At 35.0% G+C, this 14,142-nt stretch overlaps 8 non-coding genes across 8 annotated transcripts; 2 read left to right on the top strand and 6 right to left on the bottom strand.

The window, feature by feature from the left end:
- Positions 1–4,532: 4,532 nt before the first annotated feature.
- TRNAK-CUU lies at positions 4,533–4,605 on the bottom strand. Its single transcript has one exon. It is a non-coding gene; the product is annotated as a tRNA-Lys (tRNA).
- Positions 4,606–4,945: 340 nt separating this feature from the next.
- TRNAE-CUC lies at positions 4,946–5,017 on the bottom strand. The gene has a single exon. It is a non-coding gene; the product is annotated as a tRNA-Glu (tRNA).
- Positions 5,018–7,083: 2,066 nt separating this feature from the next.
- Positions 7,084–7,155, top strand: TRNAE-UUC. Its single transcript has one exon. It is a non-coding gene; the product is annotated as a tRNA-Glu (tRNA).
- Positions 7,156–8,662: 1,507 nt separating this feature from the next.
- Positions 8,663–8,735, bottom strand: TRNAV-CAC. Its single transcript has one exon. It is a non-coding gene; the product is annotated as a tRNA-Val (tRNA).
- A 1,602-nt stretch (positions 8,736–10,337) lies between these two features.
- TRNAL-CAA lies at positions 10,338–10,447 on the bottom strand. Its single transcript has 2 exons — positions 10,410–10,447; positions 10,338–10,383 (listed from the first exon to the last, which is right to left on the bottom strand). It is a non-coding gene; the product is annotated as a tRNA-Leu (tRNA).
- Positions 10,448–10,616: 169 nt separating this feature from the next.
- On the bottom strand, positions 10,617–10,689 carry TRNAK-CUU. The gene has a single exon. It is a non-coding gene; the product is annotated as a tRNA-Lys (tRNA).
- Positions 10,690–12,646: 1,957 nt separating this feature from the next.
- On the top strand, positions 12,647–12,719 carry TRNAV-CAC. The gene has a single exon. It is a non-coding gene; the product is annotated as a tRNA-Val (tRNA).
- Positions 12,720–13,199: 480 nt separating this feature from the next.
- On the bottom strand, positions 13,200–13,271 carry TRNAE-CUC. The gene has a single exon. It is a non-coding gene; the product is annotated as a tRNA-Glu (tRNA).
- Between the last annotated feature and the right edge of the window lie 871 nt (positions 13,272–14,142).

Genomic DNA, 14,142 nt, shown 5'->3' with positions numbered 1-14,142 from the left:
CACCTACCATGGGAGGATTCATCTCTCCTGGTTCACATATTGGGGAGAATCACCCCAAAAAAAAAATAAAAAAAGGGGCAGGAACATCTCCTGCAGGACATCTCCCACCTACCATGGGAGGATTCATCTCCCACCTCAGTTTTGGGGCAGCACCACCCCAAAAAAAAAAAAAAAGGGGGGGCAGGAACATCTCCAAGCTGGATGGGCGGGTAGGCCTTGCTCCGAAGAGATTGGGCCAACCAAAGCAAGATGTCACCCCCAAAATTCTCATTCCAGAGGTAGGTTTGGGATTACCAGAAGACACTCCTTGTGTTCCCCTTGCTCCAACCACAGGAGGAACCTCTGGAGCTGCCATTTGATCCCCAAAACCACCTGGGAAGGACCATTCCTTGCTTCTGGGACATGGCCCACACCCACCCTTCCTGCTCATGGTTTCTCCTCCCCCCCCCCCACGGATGTTTTGCCCTCAAAAAACATGGTTGATGCTTGTTTTTTGTAGGCCACCTTCTTCTCCTCCATGGTCAGGTTGTCCTGGGCTGACCCAGCTCCTCCTTTAGGTTTCATCTGAAGCCATCAGGAGGAGTTTTGGAACCTCCTTGAAGGATCAAGGAGATGAATGACCAAGGAGATGAATGACCCAACTTCTGTTGACTGAAAAAGGGAATTTGGGGTTAGAATGGGTGAAATGAAATGGGGTTAGAATGGGTGGTGACCTTCTCCTCACCAACTTTGGGTGTGAAGGAGCAAAGAAGTTCCCAGCCCTGAACTACAGAGGGAAAAACCCGTGGCCAACCACCTTGGTTTGTCCTTGGGGGAGGTTTTTTGGGGGGTTTTTTTTTTAGGAGCTGGATCATGTTCCAAGCCAGAAGCTGCTGAGTCTGAAGAGCTGTTAATAGGAACCTCTGCCTGGAGGAGGAGGAGGGGAAAACAAACAAAAAGAAACCCAACCCCAAACCACATGGACAGGAGCCAAGTTCTGCTGCCAGTTCTAGGCCTGGAGGATTTATTGCCGGAGTCAGAAACAACCCCGCGGGGAGCTCTGTGGAGGTTGGGAAGCTGAGGGAGGTGATCCTTGGATTTGTGGGGAAACTGAGGCCTGGGAAGGGTGGGATGAAGGCTGGGGGGGTCAGTCGGTGGGGTCTTCACCCCACTCCTCGTTGCAGAGGTCGGTCTCGCAGCAGGAGTAGCGGGAGGTGAGGCGGGACTCGGCGTCGGACGCGCGCTGGCGGCCACAGTTCAACTGGGAGGTGCAACCTTGCTGGTAGTAGAGGGTCACCTTACCTTGGGGGGGGGGGATATGGAGAGGAGAAAAAAAAAAAGGGATTAAAACATAAAATAAAACAAAACCCAGAAAAAAAAAAAAAAAAAGCAGTGGTGGAAGACTTGGAGTCATCAAATGGTTTGGGTTGGAAGGGGCCTTGATGACCATCTGAGGGCCAAGCTTAGGGGGAGGAGAAAAAAAAGAGAAAATAATAAAGAATAATATAAATAAATATAAATAATAATATAAATAAATAGAAATAATAATAAAAATAAATAATAATTAAAAAATTAAAAGGAAGTGGTGGGCTTGGAATCATCAGGTGGTTGGGTTGGAAGAGGCCTTGATGACCATCTGAGGGCCAAGCTTAGGGGGAGGAGAAAAAAGAGAAGATAATAAATAATAATGTAAATAAATATAAATAATAATAAAAATAAATAGAAATAATAATATAAATAAATAGAAATAATAAAAATAAATAATAATTAAAAATTAAAAGGAAGTGGTGGGCTTGGAATCATCAGGTGGTTGGGTTGGAAGAGGCCTTGATGACCATCTGAGGGCCAAGCTTAGGGGGAGGAGAAAAAAGATAAAATAATAACTAATAACTAATAACTAATAATATCAATACATAGAAGTAATAATGTAAATAAATAATAAATAAATAATAAAAAGGAAGTGGTGGGCTTGGAATCATCAGGTGGTTGGGTTGGAAGGGGCCTTGATGACCATCTGAGGGCCAACCTTAGGGGGAGGAGAAAAAAGATAAAGAATAACTAATAACTAATAACTAATAACTAATAATATCAATACATAGAAGTAATAATGTAAATAAATAAAAAATAAATAATAAAAAGGAAGTGGTGGGCTTGGAATCATCAGGTGGTTGGGTTGGAAGGGGCCTTGATGACCATCTGAGGGTCAAGCTTAGGGGGAGGAGAAAAAAGAGAAAATAATAAAGAATAACTAATAACTAATAACTAATAACTAATAACTAATAATATCAATACATAGAAGTAATAATGTAAATAAATAATAAATAAATAATAAAAAGGAAGTGGTGGGCTTGGAATCATCAGGTGGTTGGGTTGGAAGGGGCCTTGATGACCATCTGAGGGTCAAGCTTTGGGGGGAGGAGAAAGAAAGATGAAAAAAATACAAATAAATAATAATTTATAATAAATAATAATAGAAATAAATATAAATAATAATAATAAAATGATAAAAAGGAAGTGGTGGACTTGGAATCATCAGGTGGTTGGGTTGGAAGGGGCCTTGATGACCATCTGAGGGTCAACCTTAGCGGGGAGGAGAAAAAAAAGAGAAAATAATAAACAAAAGAAATGGTGGACTTGGAATTATCAAATGGTTTGGGTTGGAAGGAGGAAAAAGAAGGTGTGAGAAGAGGGGGGGGATGGGTTGGGGGTTGTCCATCCCACCTCCAAGATCTCCATACCCAGGGAGGTCTTGATGAGCGCGCATTTCTCCCGCCGTTCGCACGCGGTGACGTTGGATCCCCGGAAGCACCCAACGAAGGGGATCTTGTACTTGCAGACCTTGCATTGGAGAACCTCAACTGCAGAAGGGGGGGAGAAGAGGGAGGAGCTTGAGGTTGAGGTTCAACTGCCCCACCCATGAGGTTGAGGTGGCCCCGAGAAGACTTAGAACCCACCAGAGACCGTGGGGACCCTTTGGAGGTTGAAACCTTCTTGGAAGAGTTTTGCCCCAGTGGCAAAGACTTGGAAAACTTGGAAGAGTTTGGCCTTGGGTTAAGGGTTGGCCATGATGGGTGGGTCCACCAACCCGCAGCTCTCTTTGAAACAGTTGGCCCCCCCCAAATTGTGGTTGCCCCTCTGGAAGTTCTCAGGACCAGGTTGGATAGAGCTTGGAGGTCCCTGGGAGGTGCCCAGCACACCCAGTGGCAACCTCAAGGGGTTGGCTTAGACCCACCCAACCCCCACCAGATGGTTCCCCCCCCCCGAACCCCGTTTCTTGGTCACCCCCCAACTCACCGAGTCCGACGCACAGGACCAAGGTCAACCCCACCAGCAGCACCTTCATCTTGGGTCCTCCTGCTGGTCCCCAAGGTCTCCAAGCTGCTGTGTCCCCACTGCTTTTATCCTTCCTCCTGTTCCAGGGACCTGAACGACCTGGAAGTTGAAGTGAGGAGATATTGTTTGGTGGGAACAATGGTTCTGCTCCCAGCTGAGCAAACACAGCCCTGACCCACCCAAGAAAAACCCAAAAAACCTCCCAGATTTTCACCACCACCTTCACCAGTCCAACCAGTTTGGGTTCTCCACCTCAGAGGGCACCAAAAATGGGGGAAAAAAGGGTTTTGGGTGTTGAAAAACCCAACCTCAGATCCTAACCTTGAAGGCAACCCCAAAATGGGTGAAACCCCCCCCCAAAAACTGTACATCTTAACCACTACCCTCACCAGTCCAACCAGTTTGGGTTCTCCTCCCCAGAGGGCACCAAAAATGGGGGGAAAAAGGGTTTTGGGTGTCAAGAAACCCAACCCCAGATCCCAACCTTGAAGGAAACCCCAAAATGGGTGAAAAAGACCCAAAAAACCCCCCAGATTTTCACCACTACCTTCACCAGTCCAACCAGTTTGGGTTCTCCACCTCAGGGGGCACCAAAAATGGGGGAAAAAAGGGTTTTGGGTGTCAAAAAACCGAACCCCAGATCCCAACCTTGAAGGCAACCCCAAAATGGGTGAAAAAACCCCAAAAAAGCCCCAGATTTTAACCACTACCTTCACCAGTCCAACCAGTTTGGGTTCTCCACCTCAGAGGGAACCAAAAATGGGGGAAAAAAGGGTTTGGGGTGTCAAGAAACCCAACCCCAGATCCCAACCTTGAAGGAAACCCCAAAATGGGTGAAAAAGACCCAAAAAAACCCCCAGATTTTCACCACCACCTTCACCAGTCCAACCAGTTTGGGTTCTCCACCTCAGGGGGCACCAAAAATGGGGGGAAAAAAGGGTTTTGGGTGTCAAGAAACCCAACCCCAGATCCCAACCTTGAAGGCAACCCCAAAATGGGTGAAAAAGACCCAAAAAAAGAGCAGATTTTCACCACCACCTTCACCAGTCCAACCAGTTTGGGTTCTCCTCCGCAGAGGGCCAATAAAAACTCTTCTTTTAGGTCCCACCTCAAGCCACCAGCTTCCCAAGGCATTCTGGGAATTTGGGGTGAAAAGAGGAGTTAAAAAGGGATCTTTTTTGGGGGAAAAAGGGAAAAAAAAAAGGGAGGGAAAATCCCAGCGCCCAACGTGGGGCTCGAACCCACGACCCTGAGATTAAGAGTCTCATGCTCTACCGACTGAGCTAGCCGGGCGGTGCTCGTTAATTAAGCAGCTAATTAGCATCACCCCTAACGAGGCAGCGCAAAGGAGGTGGGGGAGGGGCGGAGGTTTTGTTGCAATTCAGCCAAAAAATCCTCCAAAGTTTTGGTGTTTTTTTGTTTTTTTGTTTTTTTTTGAGGTAAATTTCCCCACCCCCCCCCTCCATTTTTTTTTTTTTTTTTCTCTGTGCCGGGATTGGGGGTGGGGTCAAAAAGCTGAGGATGCTCCGTGTTGTGCTGAATTGAAGTGGGAAAAAGAAAAAAACGAAACAAAACAAAAACAAAACAAAGAAACAAACAAAAACAACAAATAAAAGGAGAATAAAATCGGGGTTTCCCTGACCGGGAATCGAACCCGGGCCGCGGCGGTGAGAGCGCCGAATCCTGACCACTAGACCACCAGGGAGCCCGCCAACAACATGGCGGCCGCGGATCTATCCCAGAATTCCAGGGGACACCAAAATTCGGGATTTTGTAAGTCTTGAGATTTTCTCTTCCTTCCTTCGGCAGCAAAATGGCCGAACCCTCCCAACCCAACCCAAGAAACTCAACCCAACCAATCCAACTCAACCCAACCAATCCAACCCAACCAATCCAACCCCATCCAATCCAATCCCACCCAACCCAATAAACCTCACCCAACCCAACCTTCCCAACCCCACCCCAACCCCACCCAATCCCACCCAACCCAACCAACCCAACCCAACCAATCCAACTCTCCCAACCAACCCAACCCTCCCAACCAACTCAACCAATCCAACCCCACCCAATCCCACCCAACCCAACCAACCCAACTCTCCCAACCAATCCAACCCCACCCAACCCAATCAACTCCATCCAACCCAACCTTCCCAACTCCACCCAACCCCACCCAACCCTACCAACCCAACTCTCCCAAACCAACCCAACCCAACCCAACCCAACCCAACCAATCCAACCCAACCCTCCCAACCCAATCCCACCCAACCCCACCCACCCACCCAACCCATCCACCCAACCCTACCCAACCCAACCAACCCAACCCTCCCAACCCAACCAACCCAACCCTCCCAACCCAACCAATCCAACCCCACACAACCCAATCAACTCCACCCAACCAACCCAACTCTCCCAACCAACCCAACCCCATCAAACCCAACCCCATCAAACCCAACTCTCCCAACCCAACCCAACCAACCCCACCCAGCTCTCCCAGCCCAACCAACCCAACCTTCCCAACCCCACCCCAACCCCACCCAACTCCACCCAACCAACCCAACTCTCCCAGCCCAACCCAACCCCACCGCACCCAACCCCACCCAACTCCACCCAACCCCACCCACCCACCCAACCCAAACCAACCCAACCCTACCCAACTCTCCCAACCAACTCACCCAACCCAACCAACCCAACCCCACCAACCCAAACCAACCCCACCCAATCCAACCAACCAAACTCTCCCAACCAACCCAACACAACCAACCCAACTCAACCCAACCCAACTCAACCCCACCCAACTCTCCCAACCCAACCAACCCCACCCAACCCCTCCCAACCAACTCAACCAACCCAACCCCAACCAACCCCACCCAACTCTCCCAGCCCAACCCAACCCAACCAATCCAACCCAACCAACCCAATTCTCCCAGCCCAACCAATCCAACCCAACCCTCCCAACCCAATCCAATTAATATTAAATATTAAATATTAAATATTAAATATTAAATATTAAATATTAAATATTAAATATGGAATATGGAATATGGAATATGGAATATTGAATATTGAATATTAAATATGAATAAGAATGTTTAAAAAATAGATATTAGATATTGAATATTAAATATTAAATATAAATTAAAAATAAAATTAAAATATTAGATACTAAATATTGAATATTAAATATTTTATATTAACTATTAACTATTAAATATTGAATACTAAGCATTAAATAAAGATTAAATCAAAATTAAAAATTAAAAATGAAAATAAAATATTAAATATTGGCTATTAACTGTTAAATATTGAATATTAAGTAGTAAATATTGAAATTAACTACTAAATATTGAATATTAAATATTCGATATTAACTATTAACTATGAATATTAAATAAAGATTAAGGATTAAAAATTAAGAATTAAAAATTAAAAATTAAAAATAGAATATTAAATATTAGATATTAACTATTGAAGATTAAATATTAAATAAATATTAATTAAAGTTTTAAAGTATTAAATCTTAGATATTAACTATTGAAGATTAAATAATTAATATTAAATATCGATTATTAACTATTAAATATTAGAAATTAACTATTAAATATTGAATTTTTACTTTTTAAATTTAAATTTTTAATTTTTAATTTTTAATTTTTAAATTTTAATTTTTAATTTTACTTCAAGTCTATTTAGTATCTTATATAAAAATGATAAAATCTATAAATTATATACATTAGAAATTATAAAATTGGGAAAATTTAGGCGGAAATTAAGTCCCTGGTGGTCTAGTGGTCAGGATTCGGCGCTTTCACCGCCGCGGCCCGGGTTCGATTCCCGGTCAGGGAAAAAAAAAAAGGGAATTTTTTTCTAAAAAAAAAAAAAAAAAATAAAAATCCAACCCCCCCGAGACTTGGATTTCTATTTGTTGAGCCCCTTCTCACTCGCGGTGTTGGAGGGGTTGAGATTTGAAGGATTTCTGCGCTTTGTTAATGAAAAAAAACAAGGAAAAAACCAAAAATAATTGAAATAAAATGAAATAAAATAATTGAAATGAAATGAAATGAAATGAAATAATTAAAATAAAATAAATTAAATTTAAATAAAATAAAATGAAATGAAATAATTAAAATAAAATAAAATGAAATAAAATAACTAAACTAAAATTAATATAATTAAATTAAAATGAAACAAAATAATTAAAATAAAAAAAAATAATTAAAATAAAATGAAATAAAATGAAATTAAATGAAATAAAATGAAATAAAATTAAATAAAATAATTAAAATAAAATAAAATAAAATAAAATGAAATAATTAAAATAAAATAAAATAATTAAAATAAAAAATAAAATGAAATTAAATGAAATAAAATGAAACAAAATGAAACAAAATAATTAAAATAAAATGAAATGAAATAAAATAATTAAAATAAATAAATTAAATTAAAATAAAATGAAATAAAATAATTAAATAAAATAAAATAATTGAAATAAATAAATTAAATTAAATTAAAATAAAATAATTAAAATAAATAAATTAAAATAAAATAAAATAAATAATTGAAATAAAATAAAATAAATTAAAATAATTAAAATAAAATAATTAAAATAAAATAAATTCAATTAAAATAAAATAGAATAAAATGAAACAAAATAATTAAAATAAAATAAAAGGAAATGAAATAAAATAATTAAATTAAATTACATTACATTAAAATAAAATAAAATAAAATAAAACAAAATAATTAAAATAACACAAAATAAAATGAAATAAAATAACTAAAATAAAACAAAATCATTAAAATAAAATAAAAGTAAAATAAAATAGAAAATAAAATAAACCAAACCCAAATTAACCAAACCAAAATAAAATAAAACAAAATAAAAATAAAACAAAATGAACCTTGAAAACATTTCCTTTAAGTCTTGAATATATTCATTGAAAATCTTGAATATATTTATTTTAATCTTTATTTCTTTTATATCTTTAATATATTTATTTCATATCTTGAATAAATTTCTTTTAATCCTTTATTACATATTTTAATTTCCTATTTTTATTCTGTATTTTTATTTAGCTTTTTTTTTCCTCTTTTATTTCATATTTTATATTTTACTTTATATTTTATTTTATTTTATTTTATTTTATTTTATTTTATTTTATTTTATTTTATTTTATTTTATTTTATTTTAATGTTATTTTTACCAGGTGGGGATTTCACACACGCGGGAATTTTACCAAAAGGAAAAAAAAAATTCATAATAATTAAAATAAAAGAGTTTAAAAAGGGACAAAAAAAATTCAAAAAAGCTGAAAATAGCCAAAAAAAAAAAAAAAATTAAAAAAACTCGAGGTGTTTCTGCCCGGTTTCGAACCGGGGACCTTTCGCGTGTGAGGCGAACGTGATAACCACTACACTACAGAAACGCTTCCTGTGCATTATTCCCCCTCTGCCTGCGCGCTTCTTGCGCTCCCCTCCTCGCCTCCATCCCCTTCCCCAAGGGGCTGCTCCAAACCTCGTGCAAAAAGCAAAAAAACGGGGGAAAAAAAGAGGGATTTCGTGAAAATTCAGAATTTTGGGGGGGGGAAGGAAAATTACCGAATTTTACCCAGAATTCCCTCAAAAAAAATTCCAAGAATTCGGTAAAAAAAAAAAATAAATAAAAAGGTTGAAAGAAGCCTCTGAATTCCTTCAAAAAAAATAAATTGAATTTGGAAAAAATAATTCGGAGGTTTGATAAAAAAATAAACAACAAAAATAAATGGATGAATTGGTAAAAAAACGTCGAATTCGGTAAAAAAAAAACAACCAAGAATTCGGTAAAAAAGAAGAAAAAAAAAAGGGTGGATTTGGTTTGTTTTTAAAGAAATGAATATTAAATAAATGGGATAGAAATGGAAAGAGAAAGTAATTGAATAATAAATGTATTAAATTAAATAAATTAAAGAAATGAAAAAGAAATGGTTGAGGTTTGAAATAAATTTGAAATAAATTTTTAAAATTTTAAATTTTAATAAAGTTTTAAAATTAAAAAAAAATTAATTTTTTAAATTAAAAAAAATGGAATTCGGTAAAAAAAAAATCCAAGAATTCGGTAAAAAAGAAGAGAAAAAAAAAAAAGGGTGAATTTGGTTGAAATAATTCCCTGGATTCCTTAAAAAAAAAAAAAATCTGAATTTGGAAAAAAAAAAACTCGGAGGTTTGATAAAAAAATAAGTAAATAAAAAAAACCCCCTATGGTTTATTTTTAAATAAATGAATATTAAATAAGTGGGATAGAAATGGAAAGAGAAAGTCATTGAATAATAAATGTATTAAATTAAATTAAATTAAATTAAATTAAATTAAAAAATAAATGGTTGAGTTTTGAAATAAATTTTGAAATAAATTTAAATAGATTTTAAATTTTAATAAAGTTTTAAAATTAAAAAAAATTTAAATATAAAAAACCATCGAATTTGGTAAAAAAAAATCCAAGAATTCGGTAAAAAAGAAGAAAAAAAAAGAGGTTGAATTGGGTTTGTTTTTAAAGAAATGAATATTAAATAAGTGTGATAGAAATCTACAGATAATTTAATAATAAGTTTATTAAATTAAATTAAATTAAATTAAAAAATAAATGGTTGAATTTTGAAATACATTTTGAAATAAATTTTGAAATAAATTTTGAAATAAATTTTAAATTTTAATAAAGTTTTAAAATGAAAAAAAAATTAAATATTTAAATTAAAAAAACTATCGAATTCGGTAAAAAAAAAATCCAAGAATTCGGTAAAAAAGAAGAAAAAAAAAAAAGGTGAATTTGGTTGAAATAATTCCCTGAATTCCTTAAAAAAAAATTAAATATTTAAATTTAAAAAACCATCGAATTCGGTAAAAAAACCCCTAAAATGTAAAAAAAAAAAAAAACTGGTGAAAAATCCCAATTTACCCAAATTTTTGCCCTCAGATCCCGAAAGCTCCGGGCTGGTTTTGAGGGCAGGAAGTGGGAAATGAGGCAAAAAACCAAGAAAAAAATGAAAAGTTTGTGTCAGGAGTGGGATTTGAACCCACGCCTCCAATCGGAGACCAGAATTCCCAAGTGGGGGAAGAGTGAAATCCTTGAGTCTGGCGCCTTAGACCACTCGGCCATCCTGACCTTGAGGTTTGGGTGGAAAAAAAAGGAATTTAGCAATCCTAAAAAAAAATGAATTTCTGGCGTTTTTAAGGTTTTTTTTTTTTTTTGGGCGCGGGAAGGGTTAAAAAAAAAAATTCTTTTTTTCTGAGATGAAAAAAATACCTGAAAAAAGAAAGAAAAAAGAACCTGGCGCCCGACGTGGGGCTCGAACCCACGACCCTGAGATTAAGAGTCTCATGCTCTACCGACTGAGCTAGCCGGGCTCTCCAAAACCCCCAAATCCGCGGAATTTTAGCTGGAAATCCGCGGATTTCAAGCTTCAACCATTTGATTTTTCATTTATTTAATTTATTTAATTTAATTCTTTTATTATTAAATTATTTTCTCTTTTTATCACATTTATTTAATATTCATTTATTGAATTCAACCATTTATTTTTAATTTAATTTAATTTAATAAATTTATTATTAAATTACTTTATCTTTATTATTATATTTAATATTTATTATATTTATTTATTATTTATTATTTATTATTATTTATTATATTTAATATTCATTTCTTTAAAAATAAACCCAATTCAACCTCTTTTTTTTTCTTCTTTTTTACCGAATTCTTGGATTTTTTTTTTACCGAATTCGATGTTTTTTAATATTAAATTTTTTTTTAATTTTAAAACTTTATTAAAATTTAAAATCTATTTAAAATTTATTTCAAAATTTATTTCAAAATTTATTTCAAAATTCAACCATTTGTTTTTTAATTTAATTTAATTTAATTTAATAAATTTATTATTAAATTACTTTAGATTTCTATCACACTTATTTAATATTCATTTCTTTAAAAACAAACCCAATTCAACCTTTTTTTTTTCTTCTTTTTTACCGAATTCTTGGGTTTTTTTTACCAAATTCGATGTTTTTTTATATTAATTTTTTTAATTTTAAAACTTTATTAAAATTTAAAATCTATTTAAAATTTATTTCAAAATTTATTTCAAAATTCAACCATTTGTTTTTTACTTTAATTTAATTTAATTTAATAAATTTATTATTAAATTACTTTAGATTTCTCTCACACTTATTTAATATTCATTTCTTTAAAAACAAACCCAATTCAACCTTTTTTTTTTCTTCTTTTTTACCGAATTCTTGGATTTTTTTTACCAAATTCTATGTTTTTTAATATTAAATTTTTTTTTAATTTTAAAACTTTATTAAAATTTAAAATCTATTTAAAATTTATTTCAAAATTTATTTCAAAACTCAACCATTTATTTTTTAATTTAATTTAATTTAATTTAATTTAATTTAATTTAATTTAATTTAATTTAATACATTTATTATTCAATGACTTTCTCTTTCCATTTCGATCCCATTTATTTAATATTCATTAATTTAAAAATAAACCACAGGGGTTTTTTTTATTTATTTATTTTTTTATCAAACCTCCGAGTTTTTTTTTTCCAAATTCAGATTTTTTTTTTTTTTAAGGAATCCAGGGAATTATTTCAACCAAATTCACCCCTTTTTTTTTTTTTCTTCTTTTTTACCGAATTCTTGGATTTTTTTTTTTACCGAATTCGATTTTTTTTTAATTTAAAAAATTAATTTTTTTTTTAATTTTAAAACTTTATTAAAATTTAAAATTTTAAAAATTTATTTCAAGTTTCTTTCAAACCTCAACCATTTCTTTTTCATTTCTTTAATTTATTTAATTTAATACATTTATTATTCAATTACTTTCTCTTTCCATTTCTATCCCATTTATTTAATATTCATTTCTTTAAAAACAAACCAAATCCACCCTTTTTTTTTTCTTCTTTTTTACCGAATTCTTGGAATTTTTTTTTACCGAATTCGACGTTTTTTAACCAATTCATCCATTTATTTTTGTTGTTTATTTTTTTATCAAACCTCCGAATTATTTTTTCCAAATTCAATTTATTTTTTTTAAGGAATTCAGGCGATTCTTTCAACCTTTTTATTTTTTTTATTTTTTTACCGAATTCTTGGAATTTATTTTTAGGGAATTCTGGGTAAAATTCGGTAATTTTCCTTCCCCCCCCCAAAATTCTGAATTTTCACTAAATCCCTCTTTTTTTCCCCCGTTTTTTGGCTTTTTGCACGAGGTTTGGAGCAGCCCCTTGGGGAAGGGGATGGAGGCGAGGAGGGGAGCGCAAGAAGCGCGCAGGCAGAGGGGGAATAATGCACAGGAAGCGTTTCTGTAGTGTAGTGGTTATCACGTTCGCCTCACACGCGAAAGGTCCCCGGTTCGAAACCGGGCAGAAACACCTCGAGTTTTTTTAATTTTTTTTTTTTTTTTTTTGGCTATTTTCAGCTTTTTTGAATTTTTTTTGTCCCTTTTTAAACTCTTTTATTTTAATTATTATGAATTTTTTTTTTTCCTTTTGGTAAAATTCCCGCGTGTGTGAAATCCCCACCTGGTAAAAATAAACTAAATAAAATAAAATAACATAAAATAAAGTAAAATAAAGTAAAATAAAATAAAATAAAGTAAAATAAAGTAAAATATAAAATAAAAGAGGAAAAAAAAGCTAAATAAAAATACAGAATAAAAAATACAAACCAATAACAACGAATAAACCACGGGATTATTCGGAAATAGAAACACTAAAACCTTATCTAAAAACCAATAAATTTCCAATACCCAATAAATAAATAAAATTTCGAAATTTACCCAAAATCCTACCCGGCTCGCGGGACAACGCGGCCGCGGAACGAGGAGGAAAAAATAAATAAAAATAAAACGATTCCCTGACCGGGAATCGAACCCGGGCCGCGGCGGTGAGAGCGCCGAATCCTAACCACTAGACCACCAGGGAAGCCGCGGAAGTCTAGTTCCGCGGGTGCTGAGTCTCTCATCCAATTATTCCCATTTTTTTTAATCAATTTTCTCTTAATTTTTGTTTTTTTCTTCTTAAAAACAACCGCAAAAAATCGATTTTTTTTTTAATTAAATAAATTTGAGAGCCTGAAATAATGAACGGCCCAAAATGATCAAAAATCACCCAAAAAAAGGAATTTAACCCAAAATAAGAGCTTAGGGGGTCACCCAGAAACACCCCGAATTTTATTGGAATTGTGGTAAAATAATAATAAAAAAAAACCCGACTCAAAAAACCACAAAATAAACCAAATAACAACCAAAAATAATAAATTTAATTACCCAGATTAATAAAACCAATCCCAAAATCCTCTCTCTTCCAGAATCACCCAAAATTCCAACTTTTCCCCCCAAAAATCGTTTGGGTTTTTGGTTTTTTTTTAACAACCCAAAGTAACCAAAAAACCAACCCCAAAAAACAAAAAAAACCCCAAATCAGGAATAACCAAATTTCAGTATTTTTAATAAGCCCCAAATTTGCCCTTTTGCTCCTCAAAGTCACCCGGTGGGTGGGGCCAAGGGTGGGGTCAAGGGTGGGGTCAAGGGTAGGCCCAAGTTTGAGGTCAAGGGTGGGGTCAAGGGTGGGGTCAAGGGTGGGGTCAAGGGTAGGCCCAGGGTTGGGGTCAATGGTGGGGCTAAGGGTGGGGTCAAGGGTGGGGTCAAGGGTGGAGCTAATGTTGGGCCCAAGGTTGGGGTCAAGGGCGGGGCCAAGGTTGGGGTCAAGGGTGGGGCTAAGGGTGGGACCAAGGTTGGGGCTAAGAGTGGGGTCAAGGCTGGGGTCAAGGGTGGGGTCAACAGTGGGGTCAATG

This window comes from Calypte anna, unplaced genomic scaffold (assembly GCF_003957555.1).
Source record: "Calypte anna isolate BGI_N300 unplaced genomic scaffold, bCalAnn1_v1.p scaffold_26_arrow_ctg1, whole genome shotgun sequence".
In the NCBI taxonomy this organism is placed as follows: Eukaryota; Metazoa; Chordata; class Aves; order Apodiformes; family Trochilidae; genus Calypte; species Calypte anna.
Note: the sequence above shows the minus strand (reverse complement) of the source record. Positions and strands in the feature narration are given on the sequence as shown.